The sequence below is a fragment of the Podarcis raffonei genome, chromosome 17 (assembly GCF_027172205.1).
Source record: "Podarcis raffonei isolate rPodRaf1 chromosome 17, rPodRaf1.pri, whole genome shotgun sequence".
Taxonomy (NCBI): Eukaryota; Metazoa; Chordata; class Lepidosauria; order Squamata; family Lacertidae; genus Podarcis; species Podarcis raffonei.
Genome location: NC_070618.1, coordinates 26,476,514 through 26,502,459, shown reverse-complemented (window position 1 = coordinate 26,502,459; position 25,946 = coordinate 26,476,514). Strand labels below are relative to the sequence as shown.

Below are 25,946 nucleotides of genomic sequence, written 5' to 3'. Positions count from 1 at the left end.
CTGCATATACACTGTGCACTATGGCAAGAACCAGAAGCGTACCAAAGATTCAAATTTAAATAAAAATAGATTAAATGAATCCATAAAAGGCCAGATACCTTATTTGCCAGATGGTGGGATGAACATCAGAGTACAGAACTCTGTTATCACCCTGTGTTGTTAAAACCCAATGGAAGAGTCACATCCTGGCTCTTTGTCCGAGATAGCTGGGTGGAGGATGGACTGTTAAACTGACTTCATGTAATCTACGGAACTCAGTTAATTAACAATTAACTGACATTTCATTTCCAGGAATGTGGAAGAAACAACAAAGGGATCATCTATCTTGGGACCTGGACCTCACCAACAGGAAGGAACTGATCAACAAAGAAGAAGTACTGGGAAGTTTGGGAGAAAGTCCTCTTGGGTTTCATGATACAGAGGCAAGGGAAAGCTGAGGGTAGTGTAGGACTGTGATACCCTCTGGACTTTAAGAAGGCTGGTTTCAAGCTTAAGGAACTAGTGGATGAGATTCCATGGTGAGAAATACTCAAAGAGAAGGGAGTCGAAGATGCATAGGGGTTTCTTAATGGTGAAATATTTGAAGGCACAAATGCAGACAAATCCAACAAGAAAGAAGAGTAGGAAGGGTCCACAAAAACCAGTGTGGCTGCAGAAGGAGGTTACAGATAAACTAAGATATAAAGAGGGTGTGTGCATAAGAAATAAAAGAAAGGGGAAATTCATGTATGAATAGCCAACATTTGTAGGGAGACGGTCAAGTGGGCCAAAGCTCTGGATGAGCTCAGGACTGCAAGAGATGTTAAAAATAATAATACTAATAAGGTTTCACATGTAAAACAAAGAGAAATAAAACAGGTACAGTGGCACCTCGGGTTAAGAACTTAATTCGTTCTGAAGGTCCATTCTTAACCTGAAACTGTTCTTAACCTGAGGTACCACTTTCGTTAATGGGGCCTCCTGCTGCCGCCACACAGCCGCCATGTGATTTCTGTTCTAATCCTGAAGCAAAGTTCTTAAACCGAGGTACTATTTCTGGGTTAGCGGAGTCTGTAGCTTGAACCGTCTGTAACCTGAAGTGTCTGTAACCCGAGGTACCACTGTATATGAAATAATTATCAATATACTGCAATGCATTAGCTACAATTCTTTCTCTCCCAGGTGTTTTGGATCATTTATTACAGCACTCCTGAAAAGTTGCTAAAATGACTTCCGGATAATGGTTTTGAATTATCTTGTTGAGTTCATGCTTTTAAAGACAAAAGTACTTTTTTGCTGTACATCTCCAAGGATACAAAGAGGGAGCCCATACCTGACTGCCCTATTTAAAGGAAAAAGGAGTTGCGTTAATGGGACAGTCTGAGATGTGTTACAACAAGCCCAAGAAATTCCCAGTTCAAATAGCAATATATTTCACAAGGGAATGTTTTTCATTCTGCTTGAAAATGTTCCCACCAGAAATTCTAGTTGCCCTTGAAATATGTTAAATCTCTCTTGCCCCCCCCAAACCCTTTCTTTCTACAGAAACTGAATTCAGGGTTTGCAGCAAGACTCTGACTCTTTTCCATGGCCTGTGAAGGAAATGTGGCTTTGTGCTAATTATTTTCAGTCCTCAAGCAGCCACAATAGATAAGCCTGGTTAATGTATTCATTGAAATAAATTATTTGAGCTCCATTTCAGCCTCTCCTTTCTCAAGCAACAAAAGCAACAAAAAGTGATTTGCATTCAAGATTACAGCGTGAAGTTGCCCCCTCGGACAAAGCCACCAGCAACTTAACATCTGAGGCAGACATTAGCAGTGATGGGGATGTTATTTGTAAAGCAAGCACACGCCTACACTTGACCCAGGGTGTTCTAACAACAGAGAAAGCCAACATGGCCCCAGCAAATGGAGTGGCAAAAAAGGGAGAATGGGGGAAAAGAAAAAAAGAACGTAACAAAAAAAACAACACGCCAATATTTCTGCTGCCAAGCAACCTTGGCTGAAAAAAAAATATGGGCAACAGACTGTGGGAAAGAAAGATGAACTCATATAGGAGCAAACAAATCAAAGCTTTACATCTGCTTTAAAACCCTGTTGATTAGAACAACCTTGCTGGTGGGCCACCAAGGCATGGCGAAGACAAAAAGGAAGGATGGGGTATCCTTTATAAGCTTGAGCAAATTGCGTTTTACAAAATTTACCCACTTGGAGCTTGAAAGGTGTTGTGAAAAACTGAGGGACGGGTGGGTTGAGTCAGGGTTTGCCACCAAATGTCCCCCAAAAGCAAAAGGAAAGATGAATTTAGAAAACCGGGCAAAAGATCTTCAGAGGTTTGAGAGATGCTAAGAAAGAATAAGCCTAACAGTTAACAGTTTTAAGTTCAGTGGAATTTTGCACATGGAATTGTAATGCTACTATTTTAGCTAATTTTATTATTTATATATTTTACACTTTAAAAAAATTAAACTGCCTTGAGATGTTTTTTACCTATAAAGCTTGCCTAAAAATATTTTTTATAATGATAAGTAATAATTCACATACAGTGGTACCTCGGGTTACATACGCTTCGGGTTACATATGCTTCAGGTTACAGACTCCGCTAACCCAGAAATAGTGCTTCAGGTTAAGAACTTTGCTTCAGGATGAGAACAGAAATCGTGCTGCGGTGGCGCAGCAGCAGCAGGAGGCCCCATTAGCTAAAGTGGTGCTTCAGGTTAAGAACAGATTCAGGTTAAGTACAGAACTCTGGAACGAATTAAGTACTTAACCCGAGGTACCACAGTATTCCCATTTTTAGTAATTCCTGATTAAAATGAGTCTTTACACAATCTTTCCAAATCATTCTGGTTCGCAGGCTTTTTCCCCGTTAAAAGCCAGGATCTAGACCAGCCATTCCCAGCCTGGTGCCCTCCAGATGTTTGGGATAGCTCAGTCAGTAGAGCATGAGACTCTTAATCTCATGGTTCGAGCCCCACCTTGGGCAAAAGATGACCCTTTTAGTCCCTTCCAACTCTACAATTCTATGATTCTATGATAATTCCATCAGTCCTTGCTAAAAGTCAGGGGTGATGGGAATTATAGTCCAAAACATATTGAGGACAGTAGGTTGCAGAAGGCTAGTCCAAACATCATATATGATGATGGGGCGGGGATTATTGTTTTACTTTTGCTTTAACTATTTTTGGGGTCTTCTATACTATATTTTAAGGGACGCGGGTGGCGCTGTGGGTTAAACCACGGAGCCTAGGACTTGCCAATCAGAAGGTCGGTGGTTCAAATCCCCATGACGGGGTGAACTCCTGTTGTCCGGTCCCTGCTCCTGCCAACCTAGCAGTTCGAAAGCACGTCAAAGTGCAAGTAGATAAATAGTTACTTCTCTGGTTACCTCTCTGGCGGGAAGGTAAACGGCGTTTCCGTGCGCTGCTCTGGTTCGCCAGAAGCGGCTTAGTCATGCTGGCCACATGACCCAGAAGCTGTACGCCAGCTCCATCAGCCAATACAGCAAGATGAGCGCCGTAACCCCAGAGTCGGCCACGAGTGGACCCAATGGTCAGGGGTCCCTTTACCTTTACCCTATATTTTTATCTTGTGAACCGCCCTGAAATCTTTAGATGAAGGGCAGCATATAAATTTAATAGATAACAATAATATTAAGGATCTCAGTTCCATACCCCCATATCTGAATTTCTTTTATCTTCCTCTCCTTACATCAATCTGATTCTTTATCCAAAGTTCTCTGTCCATATAGGAACTGGCGTAAACACCCCTTCATAGAATAAAGGTCAGAAGACCACTAGAAAGAATTCAAACATTCAACAACATGTTATCAAGTGATGGGACATCAAGTGATGAACACACACGTGCAAATCTCAGTTGGTGGTGCTTCAGGGTAGGAAACTTTATATCAAGCTTTGTTGTCTGGATGGTTTCCATTCCATCAACTACAGGTATATCTAGGTGCCTACTTCCTGTGCTACACCTTAGAAAGATCGTCTGTAAGTATACTGGAGCAGGGCAAAGTATGCTTTTAAATACTCCCATTCCCCAGAATCAAAGAGCTGAGTGGCAGGTTCATTCTGGGTACTGCCCAACACATAATGTGGGTGCAGACATTTCTGATTTACAGGGGTTTGGCAGGCCGTACTGACAACGGGTGGCAGCCTCTGAGCCTCTTGGGCTTGCTGATCAGAAGGTCAGTGGTTCAAATGCCCGCGAAGGGGTGAGCTCCTGTTGCTCTGTCCCAGCTCCTGCCAACCTAGCAGTTTGAAAGCATGCCAGTGCAAGTAGATAAACAGGTACCGCTCTGGCGGAAAGGTAAATGGTGTTTCCATGCACTCTGGTTCCAGAAAGCTGACTGTGGACAAACGTTGGCTCCCTTGGCCTGGAAAGTGAGATGAGCGCCGCAACCCCATAGTCATCCTTGACTGGACTTAACCATCCAGGGGTCCTTTACCTTTTACCTTACTGACAACACCCATCACACGCATGCTCAGTAGGACTGTTGACACACACACACACACACACACACACACACACACACACACACACGGAGGCTGGTTTTTGAGAAACACAAAACCACAGTCCCCTAGGCACATGGAACTCCTTGTAGAGTTCTTTGGATCCTGGCCATTGCATGTTCAAGTAAACCCAGGGTTGTTTGGGGGCTTTTTAAAAGCCTTATTTTCACTTTGTGGCAAGCTAAATTAAAATCAATGTTTCCTTCCACCCAGTGTTGCGGGTGGAGAACTTCTCATCGTATCTAATATCAGCTGTTCCCTGCTAGTTCCATATCAAAAGGAAGTGTGCATCATTTAAATAATTTCATCAGGCCCATCTTTCCGTGAGAAGTCTTAAGTTTGAGGGTCTTTTTCCCATGCTTGATTTTTATGTCCCCCCCTCTCCCCCAGATGCGTTTGATTGGGATGGGATTTTTAATGTTTCCTGCCAATGGTAAAACTGGTTTTAATAACTGATGCATCTCTATTCCGTTTTTTTAAAATACTACATGGTATACGAATATAGTTTTTTTATGATGCTGGAAATTTTTTCTTTTTATCTCTCCAGTTTGGATATGCTCTGATCTTTGTCACATGTGTTATTAATGAAACAAGCTGGGTCACACTCTTGCAGCTCGAACTTTTTAACTGTTCTCAGATCATTGTGCAGTAAACACGGAATTTATTTTTTCTATATTATGTTATTCTATATGATGATGGCACGGGACAGAGGCTTTCATCATTGCTGGGAGAAGAGACTTTTGGCACTGAAAAGGTCTGATGTTCTATCCCAGGTAGAGATGGGGATGTCCCTTACCTGAGGAACTCTGAGGAACCACAGCTAGCCAGTGTAAACAATACAGAGTTAGAGAGATCAGTGGTCTGACTTGGTATAAACCAGCTTCCTTTGTTCCTTCCTTCCTTGTTAAAGATATTTAAGCTTGGTGTGGGATGCTTTTAAAAACATTTATCCTCTTGGTTTTAATGTATCCATGTGGGGTTCACTGTCTGTTTCTTTGACTGTAAGTCGCTTCAGGTTGCCCTGGATGAGATAAAGTGACCGACAAATTTAATAAATAATAATAAAATTAAAAGCTAAGGGACAAAACTTCTATTTAATGCCAGTATGTGCCTTTCGAATCTTTAGTTCCGTAACTGCTTTTAAATGCAACCTCCATGTAAGATTTCTTTCAAAAAATTATATATACAGTTAAGGACTTTTAAGCCCTACTGATTTTAATTGGGGTGGGGGAGAGATAGAGAGAATATGAATATGTTCTTAAAATGCAAGAGGACCAAATAGTTTGTTTTACTTGAACTGTATCTACTGCATTCACATGCATGGGCATTCTTGTACAGTGGTACCTCTGGTTACATACACTTCAGGTTGCATATGCTTCAGGTTACAGACTCCGCTAACCCAGAAATAGTGCTTCAGGTTAAGAACTTTGCTTCAGGATGAGAACAGAAATCGTGCTCCAGTGGCGCAGCAGCAGCAGGAGGCCCCATTAGCTAAAGTGGTGCTTCAGGTTAAGAACAGTTTCAGATTAAGAACGGACCTCCGGAACGAATTAAGTACTTAACCCGAGGTACCACTGTACTATTTCTGGGTTTTTTTAAAAAAACATCTATAACCATGCAATAGTCTTATAACCCAGAAAGGAGGATTAGGGCAATGTGACAGGTGCTGCTGCAGGGCTTCTTATTCTTCTTTGGCGATGCCTCGAGGCTGAGTAAGATTGTCTTCCATAAACACGGTTTTAACAATGGGTCCCTAAGTGACTGTGGAGGCCAATTCTGGATCCACATGTCCTTCCACAGTGGGGACATAGGTTTCTGGGCAGGAGTTGATCACGGTGAGGGTTTGCCAAGTGTGCCTTCCTCTTAGCACGTTTCTCCCTTGCGTCCTGAGTTTGAGTGTCTTCAAAGCCCACAACACCTTTGGTAAAGGCTGTTCTCCAATTGGAGCGCTCACAGTCCACTGTGTCCCAGTTGTCAGTGTTTATACTACATTTTTTAAAATTTGCCTTGAGACAGTCTTTAAACCTTTTTTTGTTGACCACCAGCAGTATGCTTTGCATTTTTAAGTTTGGAATAGAGTAGTTGCTTTGGAAGACGATAATCAGGCATCTGCACAACATGACCAGTCCAACAAAGCTGATGTTGAAGAATCATTGCTTCAACACTTGTGATCTTTGCTTCTTCCAGTACACTGCTATTAGTTTGCCTGTCTTCCCAAGTGATATGTAAAAATTTTCGGAGACACTGTTGATGGAATCTTTTGAGGAGTTGGAGATGGTGTTTATAATTGGTCCATGTTTCACAAGAATACAGTAAGCATCGCAACTGTGACATAGTGAACTGAGCAGAACGGAAGACAAGAGGCAAAAGAGGCACCAAAGTTTGGCCTTGCACAGAGCATTGTTGAAATTTGAAAGGCCCAAGTCCACCCTCGGAGCCCATTTCACAACCAGTTCTGACGTTTCATGCCTACAGTGGTACCTCGGGTTAAGAACTTAATTCGTTCTGGAGGTCTGTTCTTAATCTGAAACTGTTCTTAACCTGAAGCACCACTTTAGCTAATGGTGCCCCCTGCTGCCGCTGCGCCGCTGCACAATTTCTGTTCTCATCCTGAAGCAAAGTTCTTAACCCGAGATAATATTTCTGGGTTAGCAGAGTCTGAAACCTGAAGTGTATGTAACCTGAAGCGTATGTAACCCGAGGTACCACTGTATTTCTATCATTCTTCTTGAAAGAACCTTGCACTTCCATTAAGTCAACTGGCATCCATTTAGTCAGCTTACAGTTCATTTTAATTAACATTTCAAGAGCAGCATATTAGACAAGATACAAAAACTTACAATATAAAGTCTAAATATACAGGTGGTTGAATATATTGGGATGGGGGCATGGGGAGAGAAATTACTCGGCAGTCATATGTCATTTTTAAGAATTTCAGTCTTCCAACTCGGGAAAACCAGCATCACAGCATGACCTGCAATCACTAAAGAGGATAGTTGTGGTTTTTTTGAGCAACCACAAAGGCCTCATTTTGTTCAAAGCAGCAGTGACTTAGGATGAAATGGAATATTAGAAAATTGTTGTTCATCATGACTGCTGGCTTTGGTGCAAAAAATTGTGCTAAGAGGCAACGCTACTTAGTGCCAGAGGTGTTGCAACAACTCTACAGCTTATGTCCCTTATATGCTGTTGAAGTGGAGAGTTTGACTATTTGTTACTAGGGTTGTAAACCAGTTACAAAAAGTATCTTAAATAGGGTTCCCATTTGTTCAGACAAAGGAAGAGTGAAAGCATATAGACATACCATACTTTGTAAAAGACAAACTTCCTGCTATTTCACAGTATACTTCTTACTGTTTTAAGTGTTCATGCAGTGTTCATAACCTTATTAAGCCACAGTAGTGCTTGGGTTTTGTTTAACAGAGATACAAGGATTTTCATGGGGAAAGCAAGAAAATGCTTTCAGCTTCCTCCATTACCAAGAGCTACATTCTGCCATTTTCAGAAGATGTATGAAGGACCAAGAGCTCTTAAAACAATTTTTTTTTGTTATCCTTCAGTGCACATTATTTCTGTATATGGTGCGAAATGTACTTTCTGAATGAATGATTGATTACTTTTGACTTGTATACAGCATTAGAAGGTGGTGTTCTCTTTAACCCAGATAGAGCTGGCAACTACATGGAGATGACAGGTACAGTCATCTCTGCTGCCTTCTGTTATTAATACACAGCAGTGGGAACTGAGCCAGATAGCTTTCCCAGCATTCAGTCACTACAATTCCTGCCTCCCAAAAGAAACATGCTCAACACTGGCAATACAGGCTGAAATAGCATGTGTGAGTGAAGAAGCAGTTCTCAGCATTTGTGTGGTGTGTGTATCAATGGCTTGGGTCATAGGGACCTATAGCCCTATGGTTACAAGCAAAGCCTTGTCTTGATTGGAATGATATGCTTGGAAGCAAAAGCAGGGTCAATTGAATTACTAGATGCCACTGGGTCTATCATGACATTGGCATCCTGGCTGGTCTAGGACCAATGGCAGAAACAACTGAATGTTCCTCTCAGGGTCACTGGTATCCTATCATGTGACAACCATAGCTGTCAACATTTCCCTTTTTTAAGAGAGATTCCCTTATTCTGAATAGGATTCCTCGCAAGAAAAGGGAAAAGTTGGCAGCTATGGTGACAACTGGTCTAAAGAGTTGCAGGGGCAATGGAATCTTACTGAAGTGGGAGCTCATCAGGTCCTCTCAGAGGTATGTTGAGGCCTGGGCCACTTCTGGCTTTTGAGGTCACAAACCATAATAAATGCAGCCCAGCCAAAAATGACACATGGGAACAAAATAAGTCACCACCACCTACCAAAAAGGGGACAGGAGTAAGAATTAATTAGATGGCTTTCCAGACTTTTTCCTGTGAAATGCAGTAATTGTTGTGGGAAAATATCCCTTTCACGTAATATTAACCCTGATATTAACCCTAATATCACAGTTGATGTTAAGCACATCACAGTTAAGAAAATCTGTGACTCTAAAATGCATTTACTACAGGGGTCAGCAAACTTTTTCAGCAGGGGGCTGGTCCACTGTCCCTCAGACCTTGTGGGGGGCTGGACTATATTTTTTTGGGGGGGAATGAACGAATTCCTATGCTCCACAAATAACCCAGAGATGAATTTTAAATAAAAGCACACATTCTACTCATGTAAAAACACGCTGATCCCCGGACCATCCACAGGCTGGATTTAGAAGGCAATTGGGCCAGATCTGGCCCCCGGGCCTTAGTTTGCCTACCCATGATTTGCTACTTCTGTGCTGCAGACAGTAAAACATGTTTACTACTTATATGAAGCTATAGTTAAGCCAAAGTGCCTTAAATTTCAATTTCCATCCTTTTTCTTACACAGGTGGATTTGTAAACACATTAAGTAGAATGTTAAGTAGAAAGCTTTTTGATCCAAGAACCAGAACCATCAGGATAGCTTTTCATTGGAGTATAAAGCAGAATTATGTTGTTGGAGGAAACTCTTGAGATTTCCATGGACTGCAAGATCAAACCTATCCATTCTGAAGGAAATAAGCCCTGAGTGCTCACTGGAAGGACAGATCCTGAAGCTCCAAGACTTTGGCCACCTCATGAGAAGAGAAGGCTCCCTGGAAAAGACCCTGATGTTGGGAAAGATGGAGGGCACAAGGAGAAGGGGACGACAGAGGACAAGATGGTTGGATAGTGTTCTCGAAGCTACCAGCATGAGTTTGACTAAACTGCAGGAGGCAGTGGAAGACAGAAGTGCCTGGTGTGTTCTGGTCCATGGGGTTACGTAGAGTCGGACACGACTAAACAACAACAAAAATAAAGCAGAACTGTTTTCTAAGTGAGTAACAGGAATAATGTCTATTGAGTGTTAGTTTTTTCCACTGCTTCTAAATTATCAGGTTGCTGGCTTTGTCTGAAAAGGTTATTTTTCCTCTGCTGATAACTGAAATAGTTCACCTATAGATATTCAGTAACTTCGTGGTATATGCTCAAATAATTATCTTTTCTGATAATTTTTACAACTGAGATGTTTAAATGTATTTCAGCATGGTAGATAATAAAAAAGAATGGCTGTTTAACCTGAGATTTCAAACCCTACACAAATCCTTATTTGTGTTGTCATCTGTATTTAAAAGGCCTAAGACTATATTATTAAATTATTGTTATTGTTATTGTTATTAAGATTCCAGTGTATTAAGAATTAATAAAATGATCCAGAGATACTAGTGGTGAGCTGAAAAGAACCCCCCTCTTTCTCATTTGGGTAATTCATCATAATCTGTACTGAGTCCAGCACCTCACATATTCAGAGATGGGTGGATTTCACAACTAACAGCAAGCAAGCAGTGACTAGAAAGTATTCTGAGATAGTAGAGAAGTGAGCTGGACAGGGTGACATCCTGTTTTCTCAGCTGGGATTGTTTATTTGCAAATAGCAGCCTCGCCCTCTGAAGTAACCCAAGGACTTTGAGCATGTAAACAACTGCTTTGTTAATTACATTGAACTAACTACAAATCAGACCAAACATATTGTTAAAGTTTTTTGGGGGGTACCCCCCTAAATTCTAAAAATTAATAAATGGAAGGATTTTGATTAGTTGGGATGTGAAGGGAGAAATGCAAGTTGCAGAGGAATTCCTTGGCTAGCCTGTGCAAAACAAACACGACCTGGCCAAGCCAGGGCCGTCAGAAAACAGTACAGGGCCACTGAGGGCCATTGGCATAGCAAAAGAACTGTCCCCCCCCCTCTTGCCCTGAGGTGTGAACAGAGACTGGGGATTTGGAAGTTTGCCTGGGTAACTGGGTATGAAGTGTCAGGAAAAATCACCTGTTAGCAGGTGTGCTGCGTAGAAGGAGGAGGAGGAAAGAGGCAGAAAGAAGACTAGGATCCATCTTGGGCAGGTTGGATGAAGGCTCGCTGCACTGCTGTGGGGGACAAGCCCATCTTGAAATGACCATGCTGTAAGCTCTGGACTCCCTCCATGCAGACTGAAGGTGCAAATAGGTGAATAAAGCATGTTTCTTAAAGCTATGACCATCTCTGCCATGTCTCAGTTCTCCAAAGGAACACAAACATTGGGTGAGTGCCTAGAACCCCCTGGGATCTTGCTATTGCTCAGCAGAGAGTGAATGTGGCACCCAACTTTTGTAACAATATTAATTCCATTTACCTGTGTTAATGTCACACGTTCTGGAAATCTCATTTTAGACATTTTGTTCAGGACTTCCCCATTAAGATTAGAATGTAGGGGCAATCCATATACTTGGAGGATAGCATTTATTTAGAGCAGGGATTAGAGACCTGTGGCCATTCAGATATTTCATAGAATCATAGAATTGTAATGTTGGAAGGGGTCCTGGGGGTCATCAAGTCCAACCCCCTGCAGTGCGGGAATATGCAGCTGTCCCATACCAGGATTGAACCTCCAGTTCCCATTAGCCCCAGGCAGCATGGCCAATGGTCAGGGACAATGGAAACTGAACATCATCTGGTGGATCACTTCTCTGGTATGGGAGTAGTAGTAATAATAATAATAATAATAATAATATATTATTTGTACCCCACCCATCTGGCTGGGTTTCCCCAGCCACTCTGGGCGGCTTCCAACAAAGATTAAAAATGCATTAAAATGTCACACATTAAAAACTTCCCTGAACAGGGCTGCCTTCAGTTGTCTTCTAAATGTAAGGTAGTTGTTTATCTCTTTGACATCTGATGGGAGGGCGTTCCCCAGGGCAGGCACCACTACCAAGAAGGCCCTCTGCCTGGTTCCCTTCTCACAATGAGGGAACTGCCAGAAGGCTCTTGGTGCTGGACCTCAGCGTCCGGGCAGAACGATGGAGGTTGAGACGCTCCTTCAGGTATACTGGGCCGAGGCCATTTAGGGCTTTCAAGGTCAGCACCAACACTTTGAATTGTGCTCGGAAGCGTACTGGGAGCCAATGAAGATCTTTCAAGACCGATGTTATGTGGTCTCGGCGGCCTCCTCCAGTCACCAGTCTAGCTGCCGCATTCTGGATTAGTTGTAGTTTCTGGGTCACCTTCAAAGGTAGCCCCACATAGAGAGCACTGCAGTAGTCCAAGTGAGAGATAACTAGAGCATGCACCACTCTGCAGTCTGCGGGCAGGTAAGGTCTCAGCCTGTGTACCAGATTGTGATGGCTTGAGAATACTCTCCACAAGAAAAGCTCCTGCTCACTCAGAGATACATAGATACAGTCTTTATTTTACATATGTACAAGCAGCACACATACTATGCGTCTGAATCTTGAGAGTCAGATTCCCGAAGTGACTTACGTCCGCCCCTTTTCCAACAGAAGAGGTAAGGCATTCTCAATTGATGTCTCTGCCCCCTACACTTTAACCCTCTCCTTTCCTGAGCAGATGGAACCGGCACTGCATCACTGTCAGTGCCAGAGCTTCCTGTGCGGAGTTGAGGCTCTGCTCCAGCATCTGAGAGCCTTTCCTCCTCCTGACTTCCCCTCCTTTCTTGCACTGGCACTTCCTGCCCCCCTTCCTCTGCTTGTCTCTCCTCCTCCTCCCCTGCGTTCTCCGGCAATACCATGACACAGATGGAGCTGATAAACAGCTGCCCCGGACACAGAATTGACCTGTGCCTCCATGGACAGCTGTGAGTCCAAAATGAGTCCCAGGCTGCGCACCTGGTCCTTCAGGGGCACAGTTGCCCCATTCAAGACCAGGGAGTCCTCCACACATGCCCGCCTCCTGTCCCCCAAGAACAGTACTTCTATCCTGTCAGGATTCAACCTCAATCTGTTAGCCGCCATCCATCCTCCAACCGCCTCCAGGCACTCAGACAGGACCTTCACCGTCTTAAGAGAGGTAGAGCTGGGTGTCATCTGCATATTGATGGACACCCAGTCCAAACCCCCTGATGATCTCTCCCAGCGACTTCATGTAGATGTTAAAAAGCATGGGGGAGAGGAGCTGCTATATCAGTAGTTATTTGGCCACAAGTTGAAGTCCCCACTTAGTCCCCAGCATCACCTACCACACTGCTCTCCAGAGGGTTGGATGATGCTCTGGAATGCTGGCAGCTGATGGCACTGGAAGCTCCAAGAGGAATCTGCAAATGCCACCCCACCACTCAAAAGGCAGAAAGGGCATTTCTGTCTGTTGAAAGTGAACTTTGGATCAGGACTAAGGCAACTTTTTAAAGTATTGTTTTTCATCGCAGCACCATTAGATGCTCTGTGCTACTGCTCTCTGTAAAATGTTCTGTGTGTTTTTGAAAGACAGTCTCTTATAAGAAAATATGAACCCACCAGCGCAATCCTACAAATGTCTATTCAAATATTTTAAATACAGACATATGGAAGCATGAGTATACTTAAACCCCTGAAAGGCAAGCTAAGGAACTAGGAATGTGAACAGTTTGGCCTCTGCTTTGTTCTGATCTAGCTTTAAAGACTTAAGAGTATGTCTCTCTCTTCTTGAAACCAGAGTTGCATTTTTGGGGACTTAATGGCAGATGGATACAAAATCTCTGAGATTTATCCTATCTGTATAAGTCTGGCAAGAATTATGAAGAAAAACATCTAACATTGAAAAGTGTGTGGGGGGTGTTCTTTCTAAATTTGCATTCCATTAATAACTGGTGTTAAGCTTGACAATTATAACCTTTTTCATATCTCTGTTTTGGTGAGATGAGGCCTGTCTGGATCATAATTGTATAATAGAATTAAACGTATTTCCATTATATGTAATTATTTCCTTGTGACAACAAATTAAATACTGAAAGTTGTTATATTCCATTAATTTGGGTGTTAATATGGCTTTTGGATATTTTAAGAAAGTCTTTGCCCTTTTTAACATTGTGTACTCTTGGATACAAATTGCATGATTATGTACATATACAGTTTCTGCTGTACAGATCACATGGACAAAAGCTTGGCTTTCCCCTCCACTATAAATGCTAAGTGTGGCTGGCCTCGCCATAACATTTTCAATAAAAAAGTCATTATTCAACAGACTCAGAAACCACGCTCGGCCTAACATCATTCTGTTTTAATAAGTTTGTATTGAACTGTTGTTGTTTTGCTTTGAGACCGGGCTGATAATCTTCAGTGAGCCATAGTTCAAAATCTTGTCTGATCTTTCTAGTCATTTTCTAATCTGAAAGAAAACCCACATCTAACGTGAGAACAGATATTAGGTCAAGGCCCAACTCAGGAAAAAGACAAGGAGAGGAAGCATTTGTTCACCACATTGAATATCATTCCTTAGAGCATCTTAATGTACAGGGATGATAAACAGAGCCATGTGGACTCTGCTAAATGAGAAACAAAAGGATGTCACAGCAGAATAATGGGAGCTCATCTTTAACACTTTTCCATATGTGTTCTGCATAAAGGCAATGCCTCAGTGTTCCATGGAACTGAGTGGCCCAGGAATTCGGGGTGGGGGGGATAAATTTAGCTATGAACAATGAGGTTCCAAAAGAAGTGAAATCTCCCACCCAGTCATGAGAACTGTAGCAGTTGACTTCCCTCCTCTAAGGTAGTCCATCACCAGTGGATGGTTGCTATCCAAAATCAAAACAAGAACCATTACATTAACCAAAGAGCAAAGGTAAAGGGGCTCCTGACCATTAGGTCCAGTAAGTGCTAAATCAAGCAGCACTATTGAAATACACTGTTCAATTCCCCAGTTTGTGTTTTGAAAAACGAAATGAAACACCAGTACTGTATTTATAAACACATAGAAAGATGAAATGAGAAGATTATGCCAGCAGCTGTTTTCAAGATAAGCAGAAGGGGGGGGGTTCTCCCACTTCTATTGATCAGACAACAAGCTCACTGGCAGACCAACTCTGCTTCTGCATTACAAAGATGTCTGGAAATGTGACACAAAGGCTGGTGACATTAACCCCACCATGTGGGAATCCCTTGCAGACAACCATAGTGCCAGGAGACAATCAGTCAGGTTGTGTATCCACAGCAGTGACCAGAGAAGGAATAACCACTGAGAAGAGTGCAGAAAGAAGAAATGCTATGGTACATCTGCAGCAGCACAACCGGATGCCTTCCTCTGCCCTAACAGCAACAAAACATGTCTCTCCTGTATTTGTCTCTACAAATACAACCACAGCAGGCGCTGTGACTCTCCAATGGTTTGACTTCACCCCTGAAGGCAAACTCTTCCATTGTCTCCCGAGACAGACAGAGGCCAACGGCAGCAGTTATTGTCCCCTCTGAAAACTGCACAGTGCACAAAAGTGGCAGAGGGATAAACAACCAGGGAACATTTTCCATATTTCTTGATGCACAGCTATTAATCGCCTCACAGTTTGTTGTGTACAAACCAATGGCAAATAAAGTCTAATTGTTCCAAAATGTTTATAGCCAGTATTGCCTGTAAAAATAAGGGGGGGGGGCTCAACTCCCATCCTAAAATAAAATGAAAAGGATATGATATTCTTGCTCTTTCCCCCTTCAGTTAAATGGTTTTACTGATTTGATGATAGCGTGCTGAAGAATTGCAAAAAACTGGGCAGCTGTCAACAGTGTATTTGGCAGACTCCTAAATTTATTATGTAGTCCATCTACCATCTGCCAGACCTGACCCTCGCATCTTCCCTGTTAACAATCTTCACATACAATCTCTTTCCAACTCCCATTGGGGTCTAGCCAACAGCATTCACACACACACAAAAAAATTCTTCCTGTGAATTACAAACAACATGCAAACATCTATCCTCTGGCAATGGGGGGTGGGGGGGTACTTCACAAGGGTGCTATGTGTAGCGCAAATTGTTTGTTTGTATGTCACAGAAACAGCATACACGCTTGTAATTTCTGCACGAGTAGCAAAACAGAAAGGGGAAAAAAATGAGAGTCCTCATTGCTGTTTCCTGCTAATAATCCACAGGCTGCCAAAGTAACTTGAACCTCTCTCCTCTACACACCCAGTCCCTAAGTCACTAACCTTCCCAACAGCACTGACAGCAATGATTGCCTGGAAAAGAATTGCAAAAGCTAAGAAAAAACAGCTTTCCATACAAAAAGAATTTGGGGGGCTGAACTGTGATCAGAGAGTTATCCTACCAATGCAAATGTGGTGGCAATGTTGAAACCTTTCTTCACACACAGATACACATATGGACATCAAGCTGCTATTCTGCGCCTACTTACCTGAGAGCAAGCCCTACTGAGTTCAATGGGGCTGACTTCTGAGTAGACATGCACGGCTAGAAACCGAGACTGCAGCTATTTTTCAACTTGCCCTCAGTTCTCCTCATTTCTATGCACAACCCATCGACACACTTTAGCTCGTTATTACATCAGAGAATATTGCCTCAGTGATGTAGAAGAGCACAGTACATCTGGTAAGTAGGGAAATAAATCACAAGGCTGGCTTTTGGGAGTCCTCCAGCCCCCACCCCACCCACTACCCTGGTTTAAATAAAAAAAATTGTTTCATCATCTGCTGCTTCCCTGCTAGCTGCTCAGCCCTGTAGGCTCATATGGCCTGTTTTGGCTTAGGAGAACTTTCTCACTAGCAGATGAAGGCTGGCACACACCAAAAAAGAGGTTCACAGCTGTGCAATATGCTGCGCTGCATTAACTACAAATCCCCAGCTACATTATGAAATTTTTATTTCATACTCCGCCACCCCCCACCCCACCCCCCAAATATGAAATCTGTACTTGCTACATTCTCAACTTGACAGGATGACAGGCACACAGAAGATTAGGCCAGCCCTCTTGTCTGGCAAGAGTAATTTTCTAAAAGCTAAACTTCTGGTGACAGGAACTCCCACTTTCTTCTTAAACTTGTATATGCATAAACCGTAATTTCATCCACAGTTTTCTTAATTAAACCAAATGCGCACATGTAACTGAGCAAATGTTTTCACTAGGTACACTTGCATGAAATAATCTGCCCAAATATAGGAAGGTAGGAAGCTCAGGAAGGTAGGAAGCCAGGAAGGTAGGTAGAGACATCACCTTGCCAACAAAGGTCCGTATGGTCAAAGCTATGGTTTTCCCAGTAGTGATGTATGGAAGTGAGAGCTGGACCATAAAGAAGGCTGATCACAGAAGAATCAATGCTTTTGAATTATGGTGCTGGAGGAGACTCTTGAGAGTCCCATGGACTGCAAGAAGATCAAACCCATCCATTCTGAAGGAAATCAGCCCTGAGTTTTTCTCTGGAAGGACAGATCCTGAAGCTGAGGCTCCAATACTTTGGCCACCTCATGAGAAGAGAAGACTCCCTGGAAAAGACCCTGATGTTAGGAAAGATGGAGGGCACAAGGAGAAGGGGACGACAGAGGACGAGATGGTTGGATAGTGTTATCGAAGCTACCACAGCATGACTTTGACCAAACTGCGGGAGGCAGTGGAAGACAAAAGTGCCTGCCGTGCTCTGGTCCATGGGGTCACGAAGAGTCGGACATGACTAAACGATTAAACAACAACAAAAGGAAGCTCTCTTAGTATAAGTCAGACCATGGGGGGTCTATTTGGCTTGGTGTTGTCAACAATGACTAGCAGCCGATCTCTAGGGATTTCAGACATCTCCTACCTGGAGATATAAGAGATCAAACCTGGGAACTTTTCGATGCAAGGCACATGGTCTATTACTGATCAGTCACCCTTCTGATTGCCCACTTCCTAAGGCAATCAAGTCACTAACACATACTCACAAATTGACAATAATAAGTAATAATAATAATAATTTATTTGTACCCCGCCCATCTGACTGGGTTGTCCCAGCCACTCTGGGCAGCTTCCAGTGTATATGAAAACATAGTAAAACAATAAACCTTAAAACCTAGAACCCTAAGTGAAGGATAGGGCTGGGAGATACATCAATATATCATCCAAAACTGGTTTGAAGCTCATATTGCTATATCGATTTCATAATTTTTGACCTGATGTATCATGATGTGTATGTGAGAGAGAGAGAGAGAGAGCTATGCAAAAATAACAATGTGGGGGAAACCGTGAAGCCAGCCAATGCTTCTCTCGATTCCTGCAGCTCCTGTTAACTCTGCCAGCTCAGTATATTGCTGCAGTGTATAGCTGGCGATACAGTGCTATGTTGAAAGCTACTTATTGCCCAGCCCTTTTGAAGGGGAGCTAAAAGGCAGCAGAAGCATTGCAACCACCAGCAAACACTTTAGCACATATTAGGTAAAGGTAAAAGGTACCCCTGCCCACATGGGCCAGTCGAGCCAGCACCAGCGCCGCACACGGAAATGCCGTTTACCTTCCCACTATAAAGCGGTACCTATTTATCTACTTGCATTTAGGGTTGCTTTCAAACTGCTAGGTGGGCAGGAGCTGGGACCGAACGGCGGGAGCTCACCCCGCCGCGGGGATTCGAACCGCCGACCTTGCGATCAGCAAGTCCTAGGCACTGAGGTTTTACCCACAGCGACATCTGTCCCTGCACCACCCGCGTCCCTGTACTTTAGCACATATTAGCATGTATCAAAATTAGCAACCTCCAATGATATGAAAGCTGAGGGAGCTAAACAGGCTTTGGGATTGGAATACTGTGAAGCTGGTTTTGTTGCCGTTAGCATTGTCCCACTTATTGAAAAATCATTTTGAACTTCTTTCTAACTTGTGTATTTTTAAACTTGGGGATTAAAAGATGTGAGGTGTGCCTGGGAAGAAAGGAGCTGGGGAGAGAACAGGGACTTTTATCATTATTTTATCTAAGCAAGCCACTCACACCACAAATAAGGCAGCCTTATTTGCATCTGAACTCCCTCTCTAACCCCAATTTAGTTCTCCATGTTCTTTTCTGCACGCCTTTCACCCTTCCTTCAACCTTGCCTCCTCTCCAGCCATGCCATCTCATATCACCCTCATCTGTCCCACCTGCAATAAAACATGTCTCTCCTGTATCAGTTTCTACAGCCACAGTATGTGCTGTAACACTCCAGCGATTAGACTTTGCCCATGAAGGCACACTCTTCCATTGTCTCCCAAGACAGACGGATGCCAATAACAACATATCATGACATACAATGACTGTGAGATCCACAAGTACATCTCTGGTCAAATGTCAAAGCGGACACACAATAACATCCTATACTGGTTATTATTTTTCAATTAAGTTGTGTCCTTGTGAATAATAATTTTATTCTAATCTCTAATGGCAAGAACAGAGGTTTTGAAAGCAAAATGGTGTCAATGTCAACAAAAGGAAGATGCTTCTGTCTCTTCTAGCGGAATGCCAAATGTATGCGGAAGACAACTTCCTTCAGCAATGGCACAGGGCTATGCTCACACACTATTTCTCAGTCTAACAATCTGCAAGCCGATGTTCAACTGGTTGGCTTTGAAATGGCTGAGCAGCGAAGTTCATTTTAGCTATAACTCAGCCCTAATTTTATCTGTCAGCAATTTTATGCAGCTTCCCAGACATAATAGGTGATTGCCAAGTTCGTTTTTGAATAAAACCACCCTTCTAAAAAAAGCATCGTATTAATATGTCAGCAGGCAATGAAATATTTTCATTCGACAGTTTTTCTTCAACATTTGCTTATGCACCAACATAAAACGGGATTTTTTTTAAAAAAATAGCAATTTCATTAGGTGGTAGTCTGAATGTTTGTTTGAAAGCATTTGATTTGGCATAGCTGTTCTTTCCGTGGTCCCCACACCCAAATCTCCTGACTGGGCAATGCTGGTTTGTTAGTTTCAGGACTGAAGTTGGTCTGATATGAGAGGTCAAAAAGTAATCAAAATAGTAAGAACCACCGCCAAGAGAAAAAGAGAATTGTGAGATTTAAAAATGCCCTGGTTGTGCTGTTATAACACATAAAGTGCTAAGAAAATCTCTTCCCCCACCCCAGGCTTTATGAACTTTGCCCTCCAAATGAAATCCCCTTGCAAAATGGGCTTTTAATTCTGCTTAGCCCCAGTTTACACTGGAGGAAATCGAAATCCAGATTTAGTTGCTGTTCATCTCTAAACTCTGTGATTTAGGATTTGCCATTGTGTTTTGACCCAAACTTGTGCCTATGTAACCCCTGTGGCTTCAATACACCTGTTACTTTATTGCAGGCTTTTAAGCTATTGTGCAGAGATTGGGTTAGGGAGGAGCGGAAGTACATGACAGAATGCTTTCAAGGCTTTAACTAACGGTAAAGGGACCCCTGACCATTAGATCCAGTCATGGCCGACTCTGGGGTTGCGGCGCTCATCTCACTTTATCGGCTGAGGGAGCCGGCGTACAGCTTCTGGGTCTTGTGGCCAGCATGACTAAGCTGCTTCTGGCGAACCAGAGCAGCGCACAGAAACACCGTTTACCTTCCCGCCGGAGTGGTACCTATTTATCTACTTGCGCTGGTGTGCTTTCAAACTGCTAGGTTGGCAGGAGCAGGGACCGAGCAACAGGAGCTCACCCCATCGCAGGGATTCGAACCGCCAACCTTCTGATTGGCAAGTCCTAGGCTCTGTGGTTTAACCCACAGCGCCACCCGCATCCCTGCTGCTGTCTTTAGTTCGCTTAAATTATTTCAAGCAGCATCTTAACTTCTGCGATGCTAACAAACCCCAGCATTTACAAACTGGAAAAGTATGCATTACAGCAATAAAGGCATCCTTTGAAGAGAATGCACAATTTAAAAACATGTGGTGTTGTAATTAAAGCTGGGGGGGGGGATTCAATAAAATATCTATCTTTCTTTCTTGTCAAGCTGCTTCAGAAAATATTTACCATGATACAGAATTGTTTATCTGTTCTTCGTTTGTTTTGAAAGTGGCCATCAAATTGGTAGCTAGCTATTCCCTGGCACTAGGCAAAAAACTGATTGATTTCAGACAGTATCACTTAGATGCAAAGAGGCCTTGCTAGCGGGCCTCATTTCCTTACTGTGCTACATACACTTTATTGTAAAGGATTTAACCACAAACCACCTGCATGAATTTTTATTTTTGTAAGAACTCATTAAGATGTTTAACAGGACTGTGGAGCACTGCTTTATGCAACATTTAGTGTTGGCTATCAGCTGTTCGGAAGGACTGAGAATGTTTTATAAAGTGAGAGTAACAGAAAGCAGAGGGAACAATGAGATGAACATGCAGCATTTGTCTATGGGTCCAAGTCCTCTAGAATGCACAAACAAAGATTTAACAGGTCAATGATTATAGCAACTTTGAAACTTGGGCAGTAAATACTGTTCAAACTTGAGGGGTTTTTTAAAAAACAAACAAATCCATTTTGCTCATTTCTATTTCTTTCGCTTGTTCAATATAGGCAGGGATTGGCCAGTTCACCTAAGAACCTAGCTTTGCCATTGTATGTGAAACTGATCCACCAAGGGCACGCACTAATGGTTTTTTTCAACAACAGGTGTGCACCTGCACTACAAGTTTAATTACATCTGCATGCGGCTTACAAGCATTCCTGGAGTGTGGCTGCTTAATTAGTCATTTGAGTAGTAGGCCTGGAGCACAGGTGGAAAGGCATTTCCAAACAAGCTGTTATACAATTTTCATTTGGTATATGTGCAGTCAAACAAAACTTCCTGGACCACAGCAAGCATGCAGTTGCTTCCTGGCTATTCCTACTTAGTGTATACCCTATGAGCATTCATGAACATGGCAAACTTAGGTTCATTAATTCCAATGGTTCTACTCTGGGTAGGACTAGCAATGGACACAAGTCAATAAGTATTGCAATCTACATCCTTAGTCTTAGGATGAGTGTGTGGCCATGCTAGTGGCGACATGCTTAATTTTCTATTACAAGAAAATTCAGTGTCTGAAGCACTGCATTTGGACTGAAGAAAGCTGCCTTCAGATCCTCAGTTGGTAATGAAGTTCTATTGGTTAGTCACTAATCTCAGTTTAACCAATCTCACATAGGTTTTGTGAATATAAAATGTGGAAAACACCATATACACTGCAACTCCTTCAAAAGTTGCAGGCAAATAAGGAATCCAGAATTAATTATTGGAGATACAGTGGTACCACAGGTTACATATGCTTCAGGTTACATACGCTTCAGGTTACAGACTCCGCTAACCCAGAAATAGTACCTCGGGTTAAGAACTTTGCTTCAGAATGAGAACAGAAATCGTGCTCCGGCGGCGCGGCAACAGCAGGAGGCCCCATTAGCTAAAGTGGTGCTTCAGGTTAAGAGCAATTTCAGGTTAAGAACAGACCTCCGGAACGAATTAAGTACTTAACCCGAGGTACCACTGTATTCCAAAAAAGTAAAATTCCAGAAAGTACCTTCATCATCATTATTATTAATTGAATTTATATACTACCCTATACTAGGGGGTCTCAGGGCAGTTCATGGAGTTTGGTGCATCATTCTTCTTCCAGTACAGGAAAATCCAACACGTGTTTTCTTGTGAACGATTTCCATGGCCTCTTTTCTCATTAGAAGGGAAGAGGCATGTGGCCTGGCCAACTTATATTCCTGGTTTTCTTTACGTGGCAACAACTGTAGGTGCAGTCTGTTTATACAGATTTTTCACCTGACCACAGAAGAAAGCTCTTTCAAAGTTATAAATAATTAGATCATAGATTTACGGAAATTTGGCAGGAGGAATGAGGAACAGGTGTACATTTGAAAGTACACTGGACTCTTTGTATACTGAACTGGCTAGAATTAAATTTATATCCCCTCGATCAGTTGGGCATGTCAAAAACACGAATCTTCCAAAGGCCTACATGCAAGTCTCCTACCTGGAGAGACAGGTTGGTACAAGGTGCAGATCTTGCAAAAATGTCTAGATGCACACTATTAAGAATGAAAAGGACCCAGACTGACACACAAACGTTTTTAGATCAACAGGCAATGACATTGACCTAGAAACACTATGGAATGTTTTATTAGACATTCTTGCAATGTGGAGTTCCACATTTTGAAACTCAATCTTATTTCAAGACATCCCACTTTTCAATTTATATGAGGAAAATAAATAATCAGAACACAATGATTCAAGGCTTACCATTCTAGCTCCTGATGGCCTGAACAAAAGCAAGAATTTTATTAATTTGTAAGCCGCCCATGTGACTGAGTTGCTCGATTTCGCATTTCCTTCCATTTTGACATTTAAATTGTCCTTACAGTAAGCTTGACTTCAAACTGAACTGAGTGATTTTGACATTTTGTGATATAAAGATAATTTTGCAACAATGAAATGGGTATGTGGCATATGAGCAACTTAGTTATTTAATAACTGAATTTCTGCAGCTTCCAATGGAAGAAAAGTGGTTACAATGACAACTACAATAGTTACTTTGTGCTGAAAAAGGAGGACGGGGTTGAGGCTATTCTGATACACAGTCAATGGAACAAAGCACACAAATTCCTTTATGTCACAGATTGCAGAAATGTAATTCTTGTTAAGAGGGAATTTATTTATTTATTGCTCCTTTGGTACTCAAAATACATTAGCCGCGACCACCAGTCTGTTTCCTGCTCAGATCAGAATAGAACTTTCTGGGGAAACCAAAACGAAAGCCAAAATCATTCTCTCCCCCCACAAAAGATTTTTGCCTCATCCTGACAACATAGCAGAAACAAAACAGCTGATTTTGAAGAGGGTGAAAGGTCACACGAGCCATCCTTGGCAATGCAGTACAGTGGTACCTCCAGTTGTGGACAGGATCCGTTCCACAGGTCTGGTTGGATCCCGAGGTTTCCACAACCTGAGGACCACTTCTGTGCATGCGTGCATGGCAAAACCCGGTAAAATACTTCTGGGTTAGCTGCTTTCGCATCCCGAAGTTTACATAACCAGAGGGTTATGTAACCGGAGGTACTACTGTACAGTCATACCTCATGTTACATTTGCTTCATGTTACGTTCTTTCAGGTTATGTCCCACGGTGACCTGGAAGTACCGGAAAGGGTTACTTCTGGGTTTCACCACTTGCGCATGCACAGAAGCGCAAAACGACGTCACACGCATACAGCTTCCGGATCATGTGGCCAGCATGACTAAGCCGCTTCTGCCGAACCAGAGCAGCACACAGAAACGCCGTTTACCTTCCCGCCAGAGCGGTACCTATTTATCTACTTGCACTTTGGCATGCTTTCGAACTGCTAGGTTGGCAGGAGCAGGGACCGAGCAACGGGAGCTCACCCTGTCACGGGGATTCGAACCGCTGACCTTCTGATCAGCAAGTCCTAGGCTCTGTGGTTTAACCCACAGCACCACCCACATATCTAGCTAACTGTTATTAGGCCTAATTTCAAACACAACAGGTTGGTATGGTTGTCATTTCAGCTCAGGCTGACTAAAGTCTGTGGTTTAATTGCATTTGCCTTAAGTAACTGACAACTGTAGAACTGAAGGCAGCCCTGTTTAGGGAAGTTTTTAATGTTCTGCTCAAACTTATATCCTGATCATTGCATTCAGTGTTAAACCACTAGTGGTATGTAGTAAAAGTATTTGCATTCAATTTATCAGAAGATGAGAAAGCTTACACTCAAGCTGCAAAGATTTGGATCCAGATGTTAAGTCCCCCCCCCAAAAAAAATTCTAGAATCTTTAAATCAAGGAGCTAGAACTGGCTTCACTTCAGCGACAATGCAGAACTGTCACTCAGTCAGAGCTCCAGTGTAGAAAACAGAGCTAGCTTTGGATGTAAAAATAGTTACATACTGTATTTGTCTTAGCAGCTTCTCACTTATTTTTTAAAAATACAAATTTATCAGGAATGAAAGCTATTCTAAAGTTAAACAAAAATGGTACATTTTCTTGGCACGGAGTTATAAATAATGTTTTATCATATTTACAGAGATCAGCATTTTTCTGTATTTCCTAATTTGATTAGGAGCAAAGCTGGATTGTAAATTTGATCAGATTCTCCAGAGTTAAGGCTATGTTCTTCATATTTAGAAGTTAAAAACATGGTTGTAGCTTCATTTATCACAGTGCACTAACAAGAAAGTACTGTAATCTTTTATATTTTTATGAAAAGGGCAGTCTATAAATATTTAATAAATAAAGTTAAGATTTGTACAAACCCTGCCACTTCCAGATCAACTGGAATAAGAAAGTAGCAGAGGATCAAAAGGTAAGTTGCAACCCCAATACTTAGGACACAGGCTAAGGAAGGACAACATAGATTATTCAGGGAATGGAGAGGGGGTTAGAAAAAGAAAAATAGTTATTTATAGTTAAAGTCTGATCTTCACTCAAATTCCTAGGATACTGGTAGTTTACAAAATTAAAACACATAAATTAAAAATTAAACATTCTAACACTGGCTGTATATCGTCTCCCCCAGTCAGTCACAAATGGTGTTGCAGCAGTGTGTGGCCAGAGTTAATAGCATAATAACCATTAGGAACATTATCAGAAGCAATCTTAGCCACTTCCCACAGCTTAAACCTATAATAGGAATCAGAGAACAGCTTCTGTTGATGACCTCATGACTCAGGTAGGTTCAAATGGGAGAAATAGTCCCCTTGACACAGGGCCAATAGTATGCAAGGTTACTGGATTTGGCAATAGAAGCAATAGCGATTGTGGCTAAGCTCCACAATGATGAGCAAGCAAGTTGCTTAGGATCGCTCTCAGACCAGGGAGAGGAAAGTTTACTGTGCTGTATTAAGGACTAAAAAGAAGACAGGACTGCATCACTTGCTTGTTGAAGAGCAATGTGTTACTCTGTATCTTGTAATTTTTATGTGTAACTATTTTAAGACAAGGGACGTGGGTGGCGCTGTGGGTTATACCACAGAGCCCACGACTTGCCGACCAGAAGGTCGGCGGTTCAAATCCCTGTGATGGGGTGAGCTCCCGTTGCTCGGTCCCAGCTTCTGCCAACCTAGCAGTTCCAAAGCACGTCAAAGTGCAAGTAGATAAATAGGTAAGGTAAACGGAGTTTCCGTGCACTGCTCTGGTTTGCCAGAAGCGGCTTAGTCATGCTGGCCACATCATTATGGCCTCC

General features: G+C 42.5%; 1 protein-coding gene and 1 long non-coding RNA gene across 3 annotated transcripts in view; both read right to left on the bottom strand.

The window, feature by feature from the left end:
* Positions 1–25,946, bottom strand: part of ADAMTSL1 (ADAMTS like 1) — a 478,676-nt gene that overhangs the window by 406,564 nt on the left and 46,166 nt on the right. The gene's annotated exons all lie outside the window — the stretch shown is intronic.
* On the bottom strand, positions 14,054–16,280 carry LOC128405308 (uncharacterized). The gene is made up of 2 exons (XR_008328263.1): positions 16,195–16,280; positions 14,054–14,176 (listed from the first exon to the last, which is right to left on the bottom strand). It is a non-coding gene; the product is annotated as an uncharacterized LOC128405308 (long non-coding RNA).